Source organism: Aphelocoma coerulescens, chromosome 12 (assembly GCF_041296385.1).
Source record: "Aphelocoma coerulescens isolate FSJ_1873_10779 chromosome 12, UR_Acoe_1.0, whole genome shotgun sequence".
Lineage (NCBI taxonomy): Eukaryota > Metazoa > Chordata > Aves > Passeriformes > Corvidae > Aphelocoma > Aphelocoma coerulescens.
The window spans coordinates 17,688,493-17,708,444 of record NC_091026.1 but is presented as its reverse complement, the minus strand read 5'-3'; the positions used below and the strand labels follow the sequence as shown (position 1 = coordinate 17,708,444).

Below are 19,952 nucleotides of genomic sequence, written 5' to 3'. Positions count from 1 at the left end.
CTGGGGCAAGTTGAATGTAATTTTTGAGATGGTTCCTGGTTAGAAAAGTTACTTGTTGGTCTCATCACCCAAAATATGAAATATTGGTGCTGTTTCTGCTGGGATCTTTAGTTTAATACTCTGAATAAATTGTGTAACTGCCGGTTTGTATAAGAGGATGGAATTGATGAAGCTACAGTGCATTTGTACACACACATGCACTAGCACACAACACTTGTTGATGATTCAGAGAAGGAGTAGAGTAATTCAGCTCTTGGACTGCCTCACGTGTGATTGGCTTCCTTTCTGGGGGACTTATTTTAGGGAAAAATCAATGTCAACTGAAAAACATTCCATTCTGAAAAGACAAAAATTCCCCTACTTGTGAAAATGTGTCTTGGCAGCTGATTTAACTTATGATACAAGATTTAACACTTTTCACTAAACATGAATTTTTTACCATGGCAACAGCTACGTTACGGGCCACATGTTGGAGACTTGCATGTTGTTGCAGAAACTTGTAGCTCGCCGCATTTAGCCGAGTCCTTGTTTCCACCAGCAGAAGGAGCCCACTCCTGCAGCTGTTTTGGGCATGGATGTCCTGGTGGGGCCCGTGGGCATCCCCCTGCCCCCAGCAAGGTGATGTTCTGTCAGGCGTACTTGGGGTGATGTGTAGGCAAAGCACTCGATGAAAGAATAACCCAATAAAAATGAAAATTTTGCCTCCAATTTGCCTTTCCAGCAGGGTGGGAAGTGCTTTCTAAAAGTCTCACTTCTTCAGATTCTCTCTCTCTCTCTCGTACCCTTCCCCATCACCCTCGGACACAGGCAGCTCAGCCCCACTTTGCCACGTGCAGTAACAGTTCTGCCGTGTCTCCTGGCCTGGCTGCTCCTCACCGTGTCTCCCTGCTCCTGTCTCAGCTCCTTGTCACCTCTCATTTGCGGTGGAGTGGCTTTTCAGGCGACGTTAATTGAATCGCGCTCATCAGGGACTTAATAAAAGCGTGACGGGCAGGACGGAGCCCTGGCAGATGGCAGCCCTTGACAAGGGGGATGTGTGGCTGGGCTGTGCTGGTGCTCCGGAGGTGATGGGCTGGAGCTCCTGCAGGAGCAGAAAGTTCCTGTCTTTGGAGCTGAGAAAAGAGCAGGCCAACGTGAGCGAAGGGAAAGATGGCTTCAGATGGTTGAGGCTGGGTTTTTTTCCTCAAGCAGAACCAGATAATCATTCAGTAAAACTGTAAATCCTGGCTACAAAGGACTAGGTGTGAAAGAGAATTTAAGTTTATAGGTAGTTGCAAACATCTGCAGCTACCTTGAGTAGGAGCAGTTTTATTTAATCATACAAGTTAGGAAGAGTATAAATTCTCTTGTTTTAGGACAAAGCTAACAAAGGGTTAGGCAGAAAGCCCTGTTTCCAGAGGTGGAAACTCAGTTCAGGTGTTTCTTGTACCTTTCTCAGAAGTGTCTGGTCTTGGCCATTGCTAAGGAGTGACCAAGCACTTTAATGTGCCCTTCTGGGCACTGCTAGGACCTTTGTCCCTTATCTTTCATGCAAAACAGCCCAATTTAAATGAAACCAGCTATGCAAAGCAGAAGCTAGACGTGGTAGGGATACTCATCCCCATCAGTTCTGGGCCGTGGTGTCACAGTGAAGGGTGTCCTCTACCCGCCCAGTTCTGCTGGTTCAATGTCCCCAGCACAGCTCTTTCTCTGGGCTGTAAGACTGGTTTAAATATTGGCCTTTACCTGGTGTGAATTCTCCAAGCTGTGCTGGTCCAGAACTTAAATAATTTGCTTCTCTTTTTAGCATCGTGTCTTTTAAAGGTGTTATATTTGTTTCCATTTAGCGTTAAATTAAAATTAAATGGTTCTGCTTTGTAGATGTAATAGTGTACAAATATATCTATTTTTAAATCCTTTTAGCCCATGTCTATGTGACTAAGAAAAAAGCAGCAAAGTAGGGGCCTCCAATTTTTGTTTCACTTGAATCAAACACCCTATTGGGATTTCAATTATAAGTGAATGTTACACTTGTTTGTTACTAAGGTGACTACAGTGTCAAGGTTATGTGGATGTTGTAGTATTATAAATGCAGAGATAATGCAAAAAAGAAAAATAGTTGTGTTGGCTAAAATCATCTTATTCCTATAGCATAAAGTTGCACACTGTCCTACATTTCAATTCTTGTTCTATTAAATTACCTGTTTAATAATTTGAATCCAGTGTTATTTTTATATTATATTGCAAATGTGTGACTGTGAGGTTATTTTTAAGGTATATTTATTAAGGGAATGAATACAATAAGACAAGTCATTGCAGCCCACATACAGTTCCTTGACTTCTCATTTTATGATGTTTCAATTGCATATGATTACTGAATATAAGTTTTAACTTTTATGGGGGTTCATTAGAGATGCAGCTGTGTAGAGAGAAATTCAATAGAAATTTATAATTTTTTTAAGCTCTAAAAGTGTGGTGAGATGGAGCAACTTGATGGAGCATAACTCAAACTTCTGACTTAGAGCTTGGATGCAAAATCGTGGGGTCTTCAAGGGCTTAGCAGGGCTGCAGTGGAAATATGCTGCTGGTGGGGAGAGGAAGGGCATTAATAGACCAGAGAATCTCAAATCAAAGGCAGTGGCTTTTTTTTTTCTGGGTAGGACACAGAGAAGAGGTGATGTCCTTGCTCAGGGCCAGGACTAGCATGAAATACTTTTTTCTCCTGTGTGAATCAACACTCTGGTGGAGAAATATGGTTTCAGTAAATCCATGGTGTTTTCTTCTTAATAGAGAATCTAAGTAAAATGAAATCCTCAAAAACCAATATTGAAAGCAATTTTAGTGAGCAAGTGCTGAGAAAACAACTTTTGGGGCACATTTAAAGGAATAGATGTAGTAAATGAGTAAATTTACCCTGTGCTTAAATTCTGCAGTGCTTTGTGTGAATACTAAACAGGAACATATCCCATCAAGTACAGTTTTTCCATAATTTATTAGCATAATATGTTTGTTTTTAATGCATAGGAATGTAAACATTTACAATGGAATGATCATGCCTTTTAGTAGGAGGAACCCCATGTTCAAAACCATTAGTGCCATTAGCTGTTTGGGGAAAAGTTATTTCATGATACAGACGATTTCTTTCCAAACATCAACTCCCATAAGGTTGCAAACCCAGATCCAGAGGAACGACATCCTTGTCTGGGTGTGGGAGAAAGTATCACGGGTGACTTGAATGCAGGACTTCAAAAATGTCTTCTCTGTGATTAAAGCTGCGGCTGGGCCTCGTGTCCTTGCTGACTTTTACATATTTGCTGCTCATGGCTTCTCCAAGTAGGGCCTTGTGGGTGGAAAAAGCTGGATTTGCCTTACCTCAGAGCAGGAACTGTCAACTTTATTGGGAGCCTGGTTCCTGGTGCCTGTGGGGAGTGGAGAGGAGGGAAGGGCAGTGGCACTGGGGAGCACGGGTGTATTGGTTTCATTCTGCCCAGAGAACATCATCCCCAGAAATATGGTGTTCCTGGGCCATGCCACCTCCCACGGCAAGGGAAAACAGATGAAAAGCAATGAAGCACACAATTACATAATGAAAAACAATAAAATGCATTTTCTAATATGTACTACTAGTGACCATATGACTTTATTATAAAAACTAAATGCAATTACATTTCCAAGTATTGTGCTGTGTGATAAACTCCAGGGAAAAACTAAAGAGCAACTTAGAAGGAGAAGACTTCTTGTTTAATATAAACCTCAGACTTTGAAGTGACACATAGCAGGGAATAAATGTCCATCATCTATCAAATGAGGTTTGAATGGTTTGGGTCACACTAGACAAACACTTCTCACCCTAAAACCTTCTTTTCATCTTCATTCATCAACAACACCTTAAGCTTGTGCCCCTCTTTTTCTTTTCCACTCTCTCAAAAAACAATAATCTACTTGATGCCTACAAATCACTTCTGGCTGGCACTCGTTAGGCGAGTTATGAGCTGTGGCTGCTGCTGCTCCCATCGGAGCTGCCTCCTGTGCAGGGAGAAGAGGGGGTTGGAGCTTTGGGAAGAGGTGGAGGAGGGAGAAGTGCTGCAGAAATGCTGATTGTAGACAAGGGCAGCAGTGAGCAGAAAGAGCTGAGTGAGGTAAGAGACATAGTTGGCAAGGAGGATTCCTGTATGCCAGACCCCTTTTGTGAGCTGGAGATGGGAACCAATAGCTCCACTGACGTTTTTGTTACTGTGTGTGTAACTCCAAAACAGCCAGGTTTGGAGCCTTGAAACGCAAAGGGAAACCTCCATGGGCAGGCTGGAGAGGTTTGTTCTCTTCTGCAGATTCCTCAAGCTGCCCTGGTGGGTGCTTAGACCCAGAAGCTCACCTTCAATTTGCTTTCTTAGTCGCAGGCTAACCTACATCACTGTGCCTTGTGGTTTCTTCCTGTTGCCTCCTCTGAAGTCCTTGGCTGGGCTGTGCATGAGGCGTTCAAATCACATTTCCTAGTAGGAGACTACCTCTCTTACACTAATCCTTGTCCAATAACTCCTCATTTTGATTCTTAGCTGTGACTCCTCTTGGATTAGTTTCCCTATGGCACGGTTTTCCCGCTTGCATTGCTTGTTGTTCCTTCCTCACTGGTTCTTTTTTCTTTCAAAGATACTTTTCTGACTCCATCCCCAGCTGCCTGGAAGTGATTTGTTGAGAAGCTCAGTCCCCTGGTTTTCAGAGGCCACAGACTGTTTTCTCTTGTTTTCTGCCTTCCTCCTTTTTTTCTGTGGTTCTGGGAAGCAGTCTGGCAGACGTGGCTTCCTCACAACCACTGGCTGATGTTAATCTATGGGACTGCAGGGGACGTGGGTAGCAGCAAAGATCTGTTTGAAGGCAGAATTTTGTGTGGAAATTTCAGTAAATCTGGCATGGAGAACTTGTTGGGAGGGCACAGACAGGCTAGGGGGGGAGAAGCATTTTGATTGCAATCTGAGTTGACTTTTTTTCCCCCATCTCCATGTTAAACATTGCTTCACCTTGTTCTCATGTGGGATTTGATGATGCCACCGTGTATGGTGTTGTGGCCCAGCACCAGGGACCGTGGTGGGGAGGTCTGTCACCCACCCAGTCCATCTCTGGCATTTTGGAGTCGCTGTCCCATGCTCAGCACCCTCTGGATGTATTCTCACGGGAGTTTTGGGTATCATAACCCTTTGAAATTTGTCACAGTGATGTAAAATCCTCAGGATATGGCTGGTGGTGGGGGAGCTACAGGTGGTCGGGGGGGGGCGAAATCTGCAGCCTCCTTAATGAGGGAAGGAGGATTCACCCATTTGTGGGAACTGGTCACACATCATGGAGTATCACGAGGTAAGGCAATTTCCTACCCCAATACCTTCTTTTCCACTTTTCTCCTTCACAGTTTGAAAACCATAAATCACCTATTTGAAATATGTTTAAGGAGAAGAATATTTTCCCCTGCATTCCCACTTAATGCTTTGTAGCGAGTACAGTTGGCATCATTCATGTGCTAAAGCAAGAGAAAAATTCTTCTTTGATAGTGTGTCTTCATTTTAGACAGTTTCCTCTTTTACTCAGTTCTTAGATGATAGTTCTGAGTCCTTAGATGCTGCTCATTCTGTCACAAAAAGAAAATGCAAAACAGGATATTTTAATATTAGTAATAATGAATGTTTACATGATTAGCTCAATTACTTTGTTCAGTTTGACATTTTGTCATTGTGGACCTGTCTTCCTCTCTCTTTTAAAGTGCGTTAGTAGTGATGGGAAGTGCAGGGGTGGGGCTGTGATCTGGGTCTTGCCGAGCATCTCCCTGGAAGGAACAGGTATTCTTACCCCTCACAGCACCTACCACCTCGGGCAGACCTGCCAACACATCTCCTTGCCCTGTGTATCTTAGGGACACTTATTTGAACCTCAGTAAAATACAAGTCTTCAAGAATTTTTATCCTAAAAATACATATTTTGCCTGTAAAATGAAAAAGCTGCATCTTCCATGTAGCCCTTCGAGGTCTGTACGAGACTGGGTCATTCTCTGGTCTAGAAATTCTTCTTTGTGAATCAACTCTGTGTTGTAAGGGTGAGTTATTCATCCAACCTGTAATTGCTGTTGCCTGACACATTTGTTTTAAAGATTTTGGGTGTACATAGTTAGGAAAAATGCTGTTCTGCAAAGATGGTTTCTGGCCAAAAAGAAAAACAGATTTGTCGAGGTTCTGGTGCTATTGGAAGAAAACACCTCAGTGGGTTTTGTTCTTGGTGTTTTTACTCAAAAGAAGCAGCAAGGATAACTGTGTTAACAGCAGGGTGCCACTGAATGATCGAGAAGCTGAAGGAATGGCTCATTTTCCTGTTATGTCACTGCTTTGGCTTTCTCATTCTTGTTCCTCTGTTTCTTCAGAAAGGCTCTGCAGCCTGCAGATAACAGAAATTAAATTAGTATTGATAAAACATTAGACACTCCTATTAATATTGACAGTCTGTCGATACTGTTGTGCTACTTTTGTAATACGGGATGTTAACGGGTAATACTTTAAATAAAAACACACTAATCTTATAATCACTGAACATGTAGCGGGGTCTCGACTCGGCTCACTCCTCCCCTGAGCTCCCCCAGCCCTGCCTGTCAGCCCTGACTGCCTCCAGCTCCCCTTGGAGCCCCGGAGGGTCGGGAATGTTGTTCCCTCTGGGCTCGTCCTGTGACCGGGGAGTTGCATGGGGCAGGGATGATGGTGTTCAGTTGTAAAGCAGGGATAGGGAGAGGGATGGGAATGGGAATCTCCCCGTGGCTCTGAGGGTGGTGGGGTGGTTTGAAGACCTGTCTGTCCATTGTGCTGAGCTCTGGGGGGCTGTGGGTGGATGCAGCCCTGACTGTGGGGTTGGTCCCAAAACAATGGAGTTTTAGTCCTGTGGTTGCTTGTGGTGTCTGATGGGGTGCTCCCCCCCCCCCCCCCCTCGCTGTGTGTGTCCACAAAGTTTGGGGCAGGAGACAGCACAAGGATGACTTCAGGTTCTGATGCAAGGCAGCAAACCACAATTCCCTGTTGGACCGTGCTGGCTGAGCGTGCAGGGGGTGAGAATACGTGAGGTCAAAGCAGTGCCCTTAATCTGTGGTTCTTGTCCTAATACTTAGCACATGTTAGCAGCTCCACATTTCTTGTGAACTTTTTTTTTTCCTTTTAAGATTATCATGAAAATCACCATGTTCATCAGAGCTAAAGTTATTTGTTAAATGGCCTAAAAAATACGCATTAAACAATAATGATTACTTTGGTAAACACAGATGTCCTTGTATTATGCAGTGGGTTTTGTACATGAATTTGTACGTGTCTGAGAAACTGAGTTTGCCATCTACCTTGAAAAATGGGAACCACAATCCACGTTAATTGCTTCTCCCTTAGCCCCCCGCTCCACCTGCTGTGTCGCTGCAATCTCCTGGTGCAGTGCTGAAATCCGTGGCGCACGAGGACGGGCTCAGCCATGAGCAGGTTGGCACTTGCAGATGTGTGCCCATTGTGGGAGGTAGCAGGCAACAGTCTTAACTTCTGCCTCTTTGTTTTCCAACTCCAAGGATATTTTTAAAAGGGGGAGGGAAAACCCTTTATCTTGCTGAAAACCATCTAGTGATGATCAGTTATTCACCGCATTATTAATGCTTATTTGGACGTTGCTTGGACTGCTGGGTTTAACAGCTCCCCCGTTATGTATTGAATAAAATGAAATACATGTCACAACAGCGGTGCTATGATGCTGACAACCGTCCTTGGCTGTGCATCTCATTAGAGAGATATACATTTTTCTTTGTTGTGCATCTGTGAATGACAGAAGTTGACAAACATCTTTTAAAAAGTTGCTGTTGGGAGAAAGTTACATTTATAGTGAAAAACCCAAGAAGAAACTGCTTGTTATGGAGGTAAATAATTATTTCCCACACTTGTGTTTCATAAATCACCCTCCTCTGTCATAGTCAGTACTTTTTACTTTGTTACTGCATGTATGTTGAAGGAGATCCTCCCCTGGATCTCTTGCTCTTGGAAAGAAATCCTGGAGGGTTCAAAGCTCAGTTTGTATTGAAACTTGGACTTAAACAGGATGAAGATCTTTGTATTTCACAGTTCTAAAGAATGACTTGATTCTCTGAGTGTAACAATGTATATTAATTCCCAGGGAACAGTTGAATTTTTCCATAATGTGTTTTGGGGGCAAAGAGTATTAACTTCACAGAGGAAAGATACTCAGGAGGAGAGCTACCAGGTAGGGGCCTGGGTTGCTGTCAGCCGAACAGTGAAGCTGTACTTTAAAACACCATTTTCCAGATGCATGATATATTTGCATAATTTATCTCAGCCTGCATTTCTGCAGGTTGCTGTCACTGTCCCCTTTCAATGCTTGCCTTACTTCAGGGCAGTAGCAATGACTGCATGCAGTGATGGTCTGCAGATGCTTAGGAATCTTTGGACCATCAGTGGGAGAGCTGAGGAGCAACAAGAAGTCAGGATGATTTTTTTAAAAGAATACTTTCCAAAGTGAAGAATGGAGATGTTCACCACCCTGGTTAAAATGGCTCCTGCCTATTCATAATGAATCAGAAAAGAAGATACTGCATATTCAGGTGCATTTGCATGACTCCCTGGATTTCACAGGCATTGCATGAGTGCCAAGGCAGTGCTGTGTTGACCCACAGAAATTTGAGAACACAGTTGAGAAACCAGTGGGAAGAGGCAAGTGTGGACTTGCAGGAGGGAGAAGAGACAGGGAGGAAGCAGGCTGGAATCCCTTTTTCCTGCTGTCCCTCCACTTCCAGTGTGTGATGGAGCAGTGGTCGTACGGCCCTCTCCCAAAAGCGTCTGTGCTGCGGCAAGGAAGCTCTGCTGCTTCTGGGGTCAGCCGGTGATGCATGGTCTAGTTGGACTTTTTTATTTTCTTTTTTTTTCATCTAGACCCATTCATCTTTCAGCATCCTGAAGCTGAGAGCACATTCTCTGCAAGAAGTTGTCATTTAGGGAAAAGTCTGTATTGGAGGAGTTCTCAGCTTACACTCACCCTTGTGTCTGAAATTGTTTTACATCTGTTACCAGTAACACCTAAAATTGCCACTTAACCTTGCAGGCACTTTGTTAAGTCTGTATTTTTGATTGCAGCAGCTGGGGTGGAGTTTCCTTTGGGAATTAAGGAGTAGGAAGTGTTGTTTGTAGTTTTTTGTTGGGGTTTTTGCTGACTGGTGCTAATGTGTAGGTGTGGATGTGCTGCTGTTTTTGTAATACTTTTATTGTTTATGGAATTGTTAGTTAATTGATGGTAACAATGCCTGGAGCCTGGGAGAGGTATTCTTTTATGTTTGCTCAGATCAGAACAAGTAAATAATTTTATAACTTAAAAAGGGATTCGAGATTATTCTCCTCAGTTTATTTACCTTGCAGGTTTGCATCAAGTATTTCCACAGCTTGTTATGAAATTTCCCCAAATTAATTAGTATTATTTCAAACAAAGTAACTGATGAGAAGAATGATTTTTTTTTTTTTTAGGATTCAGTAGGATGTAGCTGGAGCCCCCCCAGATGGACCCAGGAATTCAGGAGCAGGTGCTGCACCTGAACGTGCTCTAACCTAGTTGGTGTGGACGTGGTGAGGTTTCAAGTTGATTTGAAATAACTTCCATGTAAAAACTAGAAGGCAGTAGGGATTCTGATGGATGAAAATGCATCTTGGAACTCTGTTAATTGCTTCACGGTTTACTCAGACTAAAACCTACTTGGTGACTTTGTCTTCCACATTTATCCAATGAAATAAAATTCAAACCAGCCCACAAGCCAGAGAATGTTTTTTATTTATGTGCAGTGTAATTCCATCTGGTCCACGTTAAGGACCCCAAAAATATATGTGATTAGCTTTATAGTTCACTGCTAAAGGTAGCAAAGCTGGCTTTAAACATCTTTCCCATTTTCAGCTTGCATCTCAAAACATTTGCTGGCATTTCCTGACTATGATTACCAACCAGAGATTTTCCTGGTTGTCTTTTCACTTTTTTAAAGTATGTTGCATAGTTTCCCTGCTTAAAATACCACTGAAGCCTCTGCTGTTCCCTTTATAACTCTTATGCTAAGTATCCATCTCTGTCAAGACTGGTCAGTCTCAAACCCCAAAGCTCAGTGTTAGGAAATGTCAGATAACATATACTATTAAAGTAGTAAAATTTATGACTATCGCCAGCTCTGAGCTCATGCTCAATAAAATGAAATGCCATGCATTAGAAACAATACAAAAGGTGAGCTGTGCTGCTTCACAACAATTAAGGAGAGGATTTCATGTAACTGCCAAAAGCCACCTCAGAAATGCCCACAGAGTGCACAAAGGCACCTTAACATCATCAGCTTACCCCACTTTAAATTTTAGGTGTTGGCTAATCAAAGCCCTGTATTTCCACTAACCACGTGGCTGAGACCTTGAAGAGAAGAAAATAAAATATCTTTTTCTACTGCACTTAAGCTGTCTTCTGCATTGCTGCTGTAACAAATCCATGTTTGTATCTCGAGTTACACCACACTGGAAAACACCACAGTTTTCCAGTGGTTTGGTGCAGCCCCAGCACTACCACGACCTCGCAAAAAGGTTAAGAGCCCCAAATTTGTGCACTTCCAAGGTTTTTCTGTCTGTGCCATATTTACTTTTGGAGCACTTGTAGCTGAAGTGGAGAACTGCTGCTGGTTTGGCTGCAGCATGTCCCAAACAACACCGTGGCACGAGGCTCCATGGCTGCCCCTTTCTGAAATACAATTTGAACAACAATTTTAGCAAGTTTTTCTTTTGGTGCTCAGAGCTCATTCAGCAAACCCATGCTATCAGCTGGCTCTAAGGGCCCAGAAAACCCCCCAGTTTTCTGCAGACACAGCAGACCAGCAACCTTAACCAGGTTTGCTTTGCCTTAATACTGCTGATGAGGGAGAGAAGACCTAAGTATGAGGTGTGGATGTCACTCTCCATCCCCTTAATTAGCAGACACTACTCCCAGTACCTACCACACAGCATCCAGCTTGTGTAACAGCCTGGAGACCATGTTCCATGTGCAGTTATCCCTGTGCATGGTGGTAATCTGGGGAGTTTTCCCTAAAAGTTCAGTATTCAGACCTTGGGGAGACGGGCTCTTAACCTCAAGAATGTCCAGCAGTGCGTAGCAAGAAGTGCCAAGGATTTTCAGGAGTTGAGCTGGAGGTGTTGTTTGAAGTTAACCATATTTTATTTTCTCAAACCCTTTCTTGGGACTTAATTTATATAGCGCTGTGATGGGCATGTATAAACATTGTGATCAGGTTACAGTATGAGTGAAATAGGTAGACTCGTTTTCTTTTTCTTTTCTCACTATAAAAATGTAAGATATTCAATTGCTTACCCCATAAAATGCACATTTCTGCAACAGATTAGTCATATTTTAATGAGGCTGTTACTTATACAGTAGTACATTAGCAAAGTGTCCTTTGATTTTTATGTAGCCAATGTTTACACATCGGTTCAGAGAGGCCTGACTCTTATTCCCCCCTAATTCCTAAGGTGGGATACTTGGGTTGAAAAGCTGTCAATACCAGATTGGGACATTTCTGGGTTACACACAAGTGCCGATAATTCGGGGAATGGGTCCATGCTCAGCACCCTAAAAGCTGCATCTGAGCTGCTCCACAGCAGCAAGGTGGGGGCTATCCCCAAGCTGCTGGGTGCCAAATCCTGCACAGACCTGGGGTGTAAAGAGATTTTCTAAGTTTCTGGCTCCCTTTTATTGCACCTTCTCCGGAAGAATCTGCGGTGAAGCGGAGCAGAAAGCCCGGCGGCGAGATGAAGACATCCTCTGTCCATCTCTGCCTGTGAAGCTGAACTGAAGCCTTCCTGCGCTGCTTAAAATTGTGATTTTGGATAAAAGGCTGTGTAATAACTTGAGAAATGTGTGAGAAGATCTCGTGTTAATACTGTATAAACCTTCTTTAACTTCAGGAAGCTTAAAATCAAATTTGGCAGAGCTTACAAGGGCAGTGAATATGGAGCCACTTGACTCCGGTAACTGAGAGAATTGGCTGACAAACCTGCAGTATTTTGATTTTTTTTTTTAATAATGCTCTGTACATTTTTGAAAGTATTTACTTCCTTGCGTGTAAAAATACGTATTTGACTTTACTTGTATGTTAAAAATTTAAGTCTAATGTCTGTGCAAAGATTTTCCCATTTCTTTGGGGAAATGGAATGAGGAGAGTATTACAGTGCAATTTAGGTTCCCTGGATTTCAGGTTTTTTTAAAAAAAGAGGTAATAAGGGAGGTTAATTGTGGAACTAGGAGGCTCCACTGACTCATCTTCTGAATAAAGAAATTCAGATGTGTTGTGACCTCAAGAAAGTGAATTTTTAGAGCAGTTGAAGTTAGAAATCTGGGATAAATTCGGGTATTTGAAAGTCATGGTAACAACCATTTGTAAGAGCGTATCATGCTCTATAGTAAGATTGCATAAGGGCACAGGAGGAAGCATCTGATTTTTTACATTTTTTTTTTCCCTTTTGGCATTCTGTTTGTGACAATTACATGACTCTCTATTAACTGTGTGTGGAAGAAAGCAGTGTTATGAAATGAGGAGAGATTTCCTTCATCTGTTACTCTCTAGGTAATTTTTGTGCTTTTTCCAGTATTTAAGTACCTCTTAACTGCTTGCTGTCCATCTGTATACCATTCATAGTACTGTAAACTAGTATATGTAGCATGACCTTGTAACTTGCTTTGTTTGTGCATCTGCCAGTACAATATGTTGTCTTTCCTTAAAATGCAAATATGCTCCACGCAGTACAGAGCTCCTCAGTCAATAAATAAATGGAGGTAAAAAACTGTACCTAATACCCATTTAATTTAAATTCATTTTATAAACATAAAGACGCCTTTTAAGAGAAGCTTTAATTCAGACTAGCACCTTGATTTGTGGTTGCCATGGAGAATCAAATCTGTCATTTGACAAGAAAAGTCACCCATTTATGACAGCACTTTATCTTGTCTCTCCAGGGGAAGAAAATGTCAAAAGTGAGAGCAGAAAAAAATAAAGCCTTGAAACACCAGAATTTCTTGATTTCATTTTTATTATTCAGCTATCATATCCTTTCTGATAATAGCAACTTGGTGAAAATAAATAATGTTCCTACAGTAAAATCAAATATTTCCTATTGGAATGGACAGGGCTCTTTGTGATTGTCAGTGCTGTGAAGTCTGGCAAGAAATAGTGTTATTAGATAAACCCACAGTGCCCAAATCCCATTTTCTTTTCATTACAGTGTCAAAATAATTATACCTGTGTAATTTGGGTAAGAAATTGTAGAATAAGTAAAATGGTCCATTGGAAAAGATTGCTTTAAGCTTGTGTTCACTATAGGGTGGGGTTTTTTGCATGCTGAAGGAGAAAAAAAAAAAAAAAGATTAAAAAAAAATTAGTATAATTTCATTTGAATAAAAATGTCTGGTTACTCTTTCATGTTCTGTGCAACCAGAGGAGACGGCAAGTGCTGTGTTCTGTTGGGGTTTTTACATCCATGCAGCTTTTGTAAAAGAGAGTTAAAAGAGCCAGGAGTTTTAACACTTTTTGATTCTCAGGTGAAAAATCTCTGTAGAGTTTCAAAGACAGTAGATAAAATTGATGATTATCTGAAAAAATTTTTTTGAAGTGTTTTTATTTTGTGGGATTAAGAGATGGCAAGAATCGGGTACTTTCAGGAATATAATTAGCTATCGCAAGTGTTTACGCGTGTACATTTAATCCATATAGACACTCAGTTGCCCCCAGGGGAGAAACACTTACTGTAGCATTGCATTACTTTTTACATAAATCTAAAAAGTGCCGTTGAAATAACGAGACTAAAATAATCCACTCTGCGCCTCTTTCTTGAGACGGCGTTTGTGCCTTTCACAGTGTTACGGGGTTTGATGTGGTTCAGGAGTAATCTTGTATCAATGAGATAGCATTATAATAGAAAGTCCTTTAGTGGTTTAGTGTAAATATTGGGCTGGTAGGGGAGCTGCTTGCTGGAGCTGCTGTGCCTGCAGGAGATTACAAAAAGGGAGAGAAAGGAAAGGGTCGGAGGCTCTTTTTTTTTATCCTTGAAATTGGCTGGCGGTGCTGGATCCATAGCCAAAGCTAGTTGGGATCTGCTGTGAGAAAACAGGCAGCACAATAGTTCCCTATTCCTGCCTTCATGCGGAGTCTGAAGCCAAATCCTGCTCTTAAATACTTATGTGTAACTCAGCGTGCCTTCACCAGGCACTGCCATGCCTGCCCGCTGGAAGTAAGTGATGTGTTGTATCCTGGGGGTCTTTAAAAAATGTATGTGGTTGCAAATGCCACCTTAGTGGGGAAATAGTTGCAATTTGGACTCTTTTTTTTTTTTTTTTTAATGTTGGTTTTTAACACGTATTAGCATCATGTCATAGGAAGCGTGTTAGCATGGGCTACCAGAATGTGATAACTTAGGGGTTTTTTTATGAGACCATCTGGAATAAAAGAGGGTGAATTAAAGATGCTCTCTGGGGTTATGGAATCTTAAAGATATTAAAAGGTCTGATTTCCATAATGTCTGCCTCTCCGTTTGCCCAACTGTTGATATAATCTGCTTTAAAATCGATTTTCTGTCATCGTGTAATCAAAGCCTTAATTGCATCATCATTGACTTCAGCATTTTTTGCTGATAAATTTGTGCGACTGATGGTGAAAATGTTGTGGAAAAAGAAACAACAAGTGTTTGAAATAATTTTGCTGGATGTGCTGTCTCTTGCATATGGACACTAAGTTTCACAGGTAGTCCAAGAGTCCTTGAATTTCAGTGAGAGATGGGAAAATTTTTTCTTGTGTTGAAAACCTCGAGGGTTGATACCACAAACTGTTTAACTTGTTGAAGTCAAAGTGGGAATAAAAAAATCAGTATTTAGCATGGCCTTATGAAAACTGTCTTTTAAAATATATAGTCCATTTCAAATTGTAACTTTATACAAGTTGATCTTAAAAAATAGTAAATTTAGAAAGGGATGGTGGGGGTAAAGCTGCGTATTCGCTGCGAGGTTGTTCCCCAAAGCACTGAATTAATCTCCCATAAGCTCTGTCCGAGGGAAGACCAAATTGAGTTTAAATATTTTTATAAAACAAAAAATTGTGAGTAACGTGTCTCTCTGGCTTCCGACGGATGCCATCTGAAATGGCTGATATCCTGTCCTGAAAATCACAGATGGAAACTTCATCTCAGCACAGTGCTACGGCAAGAATGAAATGAAAGTAGCAGAGTCTCATTTACATTTCAGAAATAGTTCTCAGTAGTTTCCTGTTCAATCCACCAGATTTTCTTGTGTACCTGATGTTGGTTGTTCCCCACATTTAAAAGGCAGTGCTTTAGCTGTGACCCTTGGAGGACTGTGAGTGTGTAGGTGATGCTCTTGCCTTACCAAGGGATGCAGTTTGCTGCGGCGAGTCCCGGTGCAGAGATAACTGAAGCAGCAGCGACTGTTTGATGCTGTTCCCACAGAGGTTAACTCCTTCCTTTTGGCTTTCGCTGTTCTCTTTAGTCAGAGCAACTGAAGTGCAAGCTTTACTCAGTTGATTTTTTGCTGATTTATTTAAATTTCATTTTTGTTTTATTAACCTGTGTTCAAAAGAGCCCTGGACTCTCAGAGTCTGTGATACAAAATGGCAACACTCGCCTGTTCTTTCCGTCAGGGGGAAGTCAAAGTAAACACGTACTTTGAGATGAGAACATACACCGGGTGCTAATAAGACTGTATTGACTGTAAATGGCTTTTATGGGAGTCTTTGAAAGAGAAGAAAGTGCAAATTACTGGGGAGGATGGAGAACGCCATAGATCAGGGGAAAAATGTGATACTTGGCAGTTTCTGTGTATTAGTGCAGCCCCTTCCCCAGCATATAATACCATGTAAGTATTGAACAAAACTGAGATATGCCACTTCTGAGCAACACCTGTGACTTCCTCGAACGTATACAGGGCCAGAAATCAAGCTGCTGGGATTGTGGCAAGTCTTCTAGAGCACCCACTAACCTCACCAAGTCTTTTCAGCTGCCCAAGCAAACCCAAACGGGCGCATAATGGACAGGAATGACAGCACAGCTCATTGCCATATAAAGAATTGTTCTTTTTTAATGTACGGGTGCATGTGTATGTGTGTGTGTGTATTTTTAACAGAGCTGCAGTGTCTCTGTGCAGGAGCTGTCACTGGCGAGGGGAACCCAGGGCAGCCACATAGCACTTTGCTGAGCCCGGAGGGTCCTGCCCAGGTGCCGTGGGGGAGGACGAGTCCCACAGTGCCTCAGCATCCTCCTTGTGTGGTGCCATGTAGGGTTCCATGGCCTCAAGGTGTCAGGGGGAAGTGGGTACCCTGAGAAGCAGTGGGAGCTCCTGGTTTCTCACACTGCCTTGGAGTCACTGGAGTTGTCAAGGCAATTCAAGTTGTTTGAGGATATTAGAGTGCTCCTTGTGGTCCCACCATGGGGGGATCTCAGACTTGTAGCTGTTGGAGTGATCCTCAGAATGTGGGGTTGATGCCTGCCCTGCCACCGGCAGTGTCTGGTTGTGCTGCTAGCTCTGGTGGTGGTGGCTGCTGGTGTGCCTCTCTTGCTGGCCATGGTTTTGTCATTTGTCTCCTCACTCCACTCCCTGGTTGTTTCTGCTTCTTGCTTCTCTTTGAAGTCTCACTTCTTAAAGACAGAGTAAAAAATTCCACAGAAATTATATGCATTAAAAACAGGTGTAGGTGAAAACAACCTTCAAGGTGGCATAGTCTGGCACATGAGATTTGGGAAATGACAGAGCTAAGGTGGTACAGGCCTTAACAAAGCCTCTGGGCTGTTCAACATTGTGAAATTCTTGACATGTTCATGCAGTTTTGGGGGTTTATTTTGTTTTATTTTTTTTTCTTTCCAAGAGCCTTGTTTAGTCTTTGGTACGTCATGCAAACCCAATTGCTCCAAACTTGCCACATGGTTCCCTGTTCCTCATTTCTGCATGCCCACCAAGAGGCACCTGGGGCCAATTTACAGAAGTGATCTGGGCTTGGCAACCACAGCTGAGGCCAGTTGGGGCTGTCTGCAGCACATGGGGCTGTTAGAATCCATAAAGACCATGAGGCAGGGTGGGCTTTGATTGGTGCCCTGAGTTACTGGGTAACTCAAACAGCAGCCACCGGGAGCTTCCCTTTTGCTTTGTCTTGGTTTCCCAGCCTCGAGGTGGTTGTGATGCCATCAAACATCTTTGCAAGTGGAGGTGAGAAGGTTTTTCTTAACATCCTGGTTCTCTAATGGGAGAACTGGAGACATGGTCAAGAGAAGTTTGGTAATTCTGTATTCATTCTGCTTTTGGATAGTGTGTGCTAAATAAGTAGTGTGTGCCACTGGGAGTGGAGGCTTTATAAGGAAAAAAGCAATGCTTAATAACTGTGCATTAGATGGGAGTCCCACAGAAAAAAAAAAGATTGTGTAAGTGAAGACTTGATTGTAATACTCCTTCCAAAGGTGTAAATCAGGATTGAATGTTGATGTTGCCAACTTTGTTGCTTAGTTTTTGCAACCTTAACGTTATTTTAATATAGCTTTGGAGGCAATTCTATAAAGGATGTACAGCAATATGTTAACATGCTGTGCCATCCTACATTTAGGGCTTGTAATAAGCCTTTTCTGTTTTCTTGGTATTGTCTTTGCCAAAAAAAATAGTGACTGTTGAGCGCTGAACTATGTGTTCATATTGCTGCGTTTTTATTTGCTTCTGGGTGCTGTATCTTATCCCAAGATCTCGAGGCTGTTACTCCGTTTTCTTTGTGTTTGGGAGCAGCAGTCAGGGCAGTCCATGTGCTGCACCGAGATCCCTGCTCAGGGCAGCGTGGTGGTGGAAGGGCTGGAGGCAGAAGAGCAAGCACAAAAGAAGTTATAACCACTTAAATCAGACTCTTGCAGCTAAAATAGCTAAAATATTTATATTTGCTGGGGGTGGGGAAGACATACCAGGATTAGTTATTTTTGCCTAGATGTTATAGGTCTGTTTTTTGAGGGGGAGCCTTGTGAAACTTAATTTTTGTTGCCTAAGGGAAACAGCAATTCGCATGCTATGAGAGAAGTTTCCGATGATGGGGTTTTTTTAGTAATTGGAATGATTATATACATGGACTAGGATTTTTTTTTTTTCCCCCCCCGTTGTCCTTTCCCCCACTTATAACCATAGCTACACCAGTCTCATCCCGACTGAAGTGAAGATGGAAAGAAATGTAGAATTCATCCCTCCTATTTTGATGTCCAAATATAGTGGTTCAAGTGGACCCACAGATGACAAAATTGATCGTATTAGCAGTTTGTGTGCCTGGCTTTCAGGATGACGGGAGATTGGTGTTCTTATTACTGACATTCTCACCGGTGCTCTGCACATCTCGGAACAACGTGTTTCAACTCTCTCTGCCTAAATTTCACCATATATAAAATTAGATAACCTTTACTGACTTTACAGGTTTTGCAACTATTATGTATGCATTCAGGTATTCCCAGAGTACCAGCACATGGCCTTGCTCTCCTCCTTCCCCCTGTTCCAGCTCTGCCAGCTGGAAGTGAGCTGTTAGTTAGGATTGGGCAATCCTGGTCTTGGTTTTCTTACTGAATTGATTAGTGATCCTGATTGAACAAGCAGGAGCCCCCAGTGTCTGGGAGGGCGTTTCCAAGGGAGTTTCAGAGGAATGTTTGTTTTGGGAGAAGCTCACTGACCCCCTGGAATGGGGCAGTTTCCCAAGGCAGGAGCTGTGTTTCCCTCCCACCCAGGAACGTGCCCACGCTCCTGCGCTCGCAGCCTCAGGGCTCCTCTGGGTTTCTTATGCTCCTCTGCATGTGAGGCTGAATTTAATTACGAGGGATAAGGTCCTCCAGAGCAGACCTTTAAAAGTCCTATATAAAGATGCTGCTCTTAAGTAATTCAATATTTCAACTGCTCTGTGCTGGATTGATTGATTGATTAATGGAGGAGTTCATTTAATTAATCTGGGGCTTCACTAAGTCACATGTGTTACAGTAAATACGGTGATGGTGGTGATAAAGGAGGTGGTTGGGAGCTGCAGTTCTTGGCTTGCCTCTCTCATCCCCTTGGATTCAGGCAAAGCCACAGGTGCAGAGTCACCCGGGGCGCCTGCGCCGGGGCTCGCGCTGGATCCGTCTCGTTGGGTTGCTATCTATAGGCTGCTAAATATGTTTCGGGTGGCAGGCAGACGTGATGCTTTGTCACTTCCTACAAGTGTGCATGTGGAGCGAGACGGTTTTTCCCCTCCTTAGCCCCAGCGCACGCCCAAGTGGTTTGCCTCCAGTTTTGGATTCTGTAATGTTGATATGTCATTGCATATTGACAGGGACCATATCCACTGTTTCTGAGCAGGGTTCCTCTGCTGATGTTTTGATAGTGCTTTGCTGGCTGAGTTTGGTCCTTGGGAGGGCCCAGGTATCCCCCTGTCCTGGGAGTGGTGGAGATGTGCATGTGTATGCTGTCACAGTACATGTGCAGCACCCAGGGGAGCTGTGACTCAGCTACAGAATACCCCAAAACTGAAAGCTTCAGCCATGTGTGGAGCTGCAAAGCCTGGTCTGCAGGCTGATGGAGGGTTTATTACTCCTTCTCTCACACTCATTGCCCTCAGTAGCTTTAACAAAGGGAAGTTGTATTTCCTCTGAGGGTTTTCTGTGTTGGCCCTGAGTATGTGGGGACAAGGCTGTTGTGGGGAGCTGTGCAGGAACTCCCCCAGGGCTTTGCTGCTCCATAACCCAGTCCACCTCTAGAGAAGAAGCAGAAGCTTTAGCCTTGTGCAGAAAGATGCCTTTGATGTTTTTGGATAGGAAGGAGATGACTGCAATGGCTGTGATCCTGGCGCTCTGAGATTTGGTACAAGTGTTCCCAAATCTGTCATTGTACCATAACTAGACATGAAGGAGATGTGACTG

At 42.9% G+C, this 19,952-nt stretch overlaps 1 protein-coding gene across 13 annotated transcripts in view; it reads left to right on the top strand.

The window, feature by feature from the left end:
• The window catches only part of FOXP1 (forkhead box P1), a 398,607-nt gene that overhangs the window by 70,257 nt on the left and 308,398 nt on the right, over positions 1–19,952 (top strand). For 6 of the 13 annotated variants that reach the window (XM_069027492.1, XM_069027488.1, XM_069027487.1 and 3 more), the window contains exon 1: positions 17,142–17,253. The exons of 6 other annotated variants lie outside the window; for them this stretch is intronic. The gene's annotated coding sequence lies outside the window, so the exon portion shown is untranslated. Of the gene's footprint in view, positions 1–4,004; positions 4,119–17,141; positions 17,254–19,952 lie in introns of those variants that run through there. One more of the 13 variants, XM_069027481.1, reaches the window with a different exon arrangement.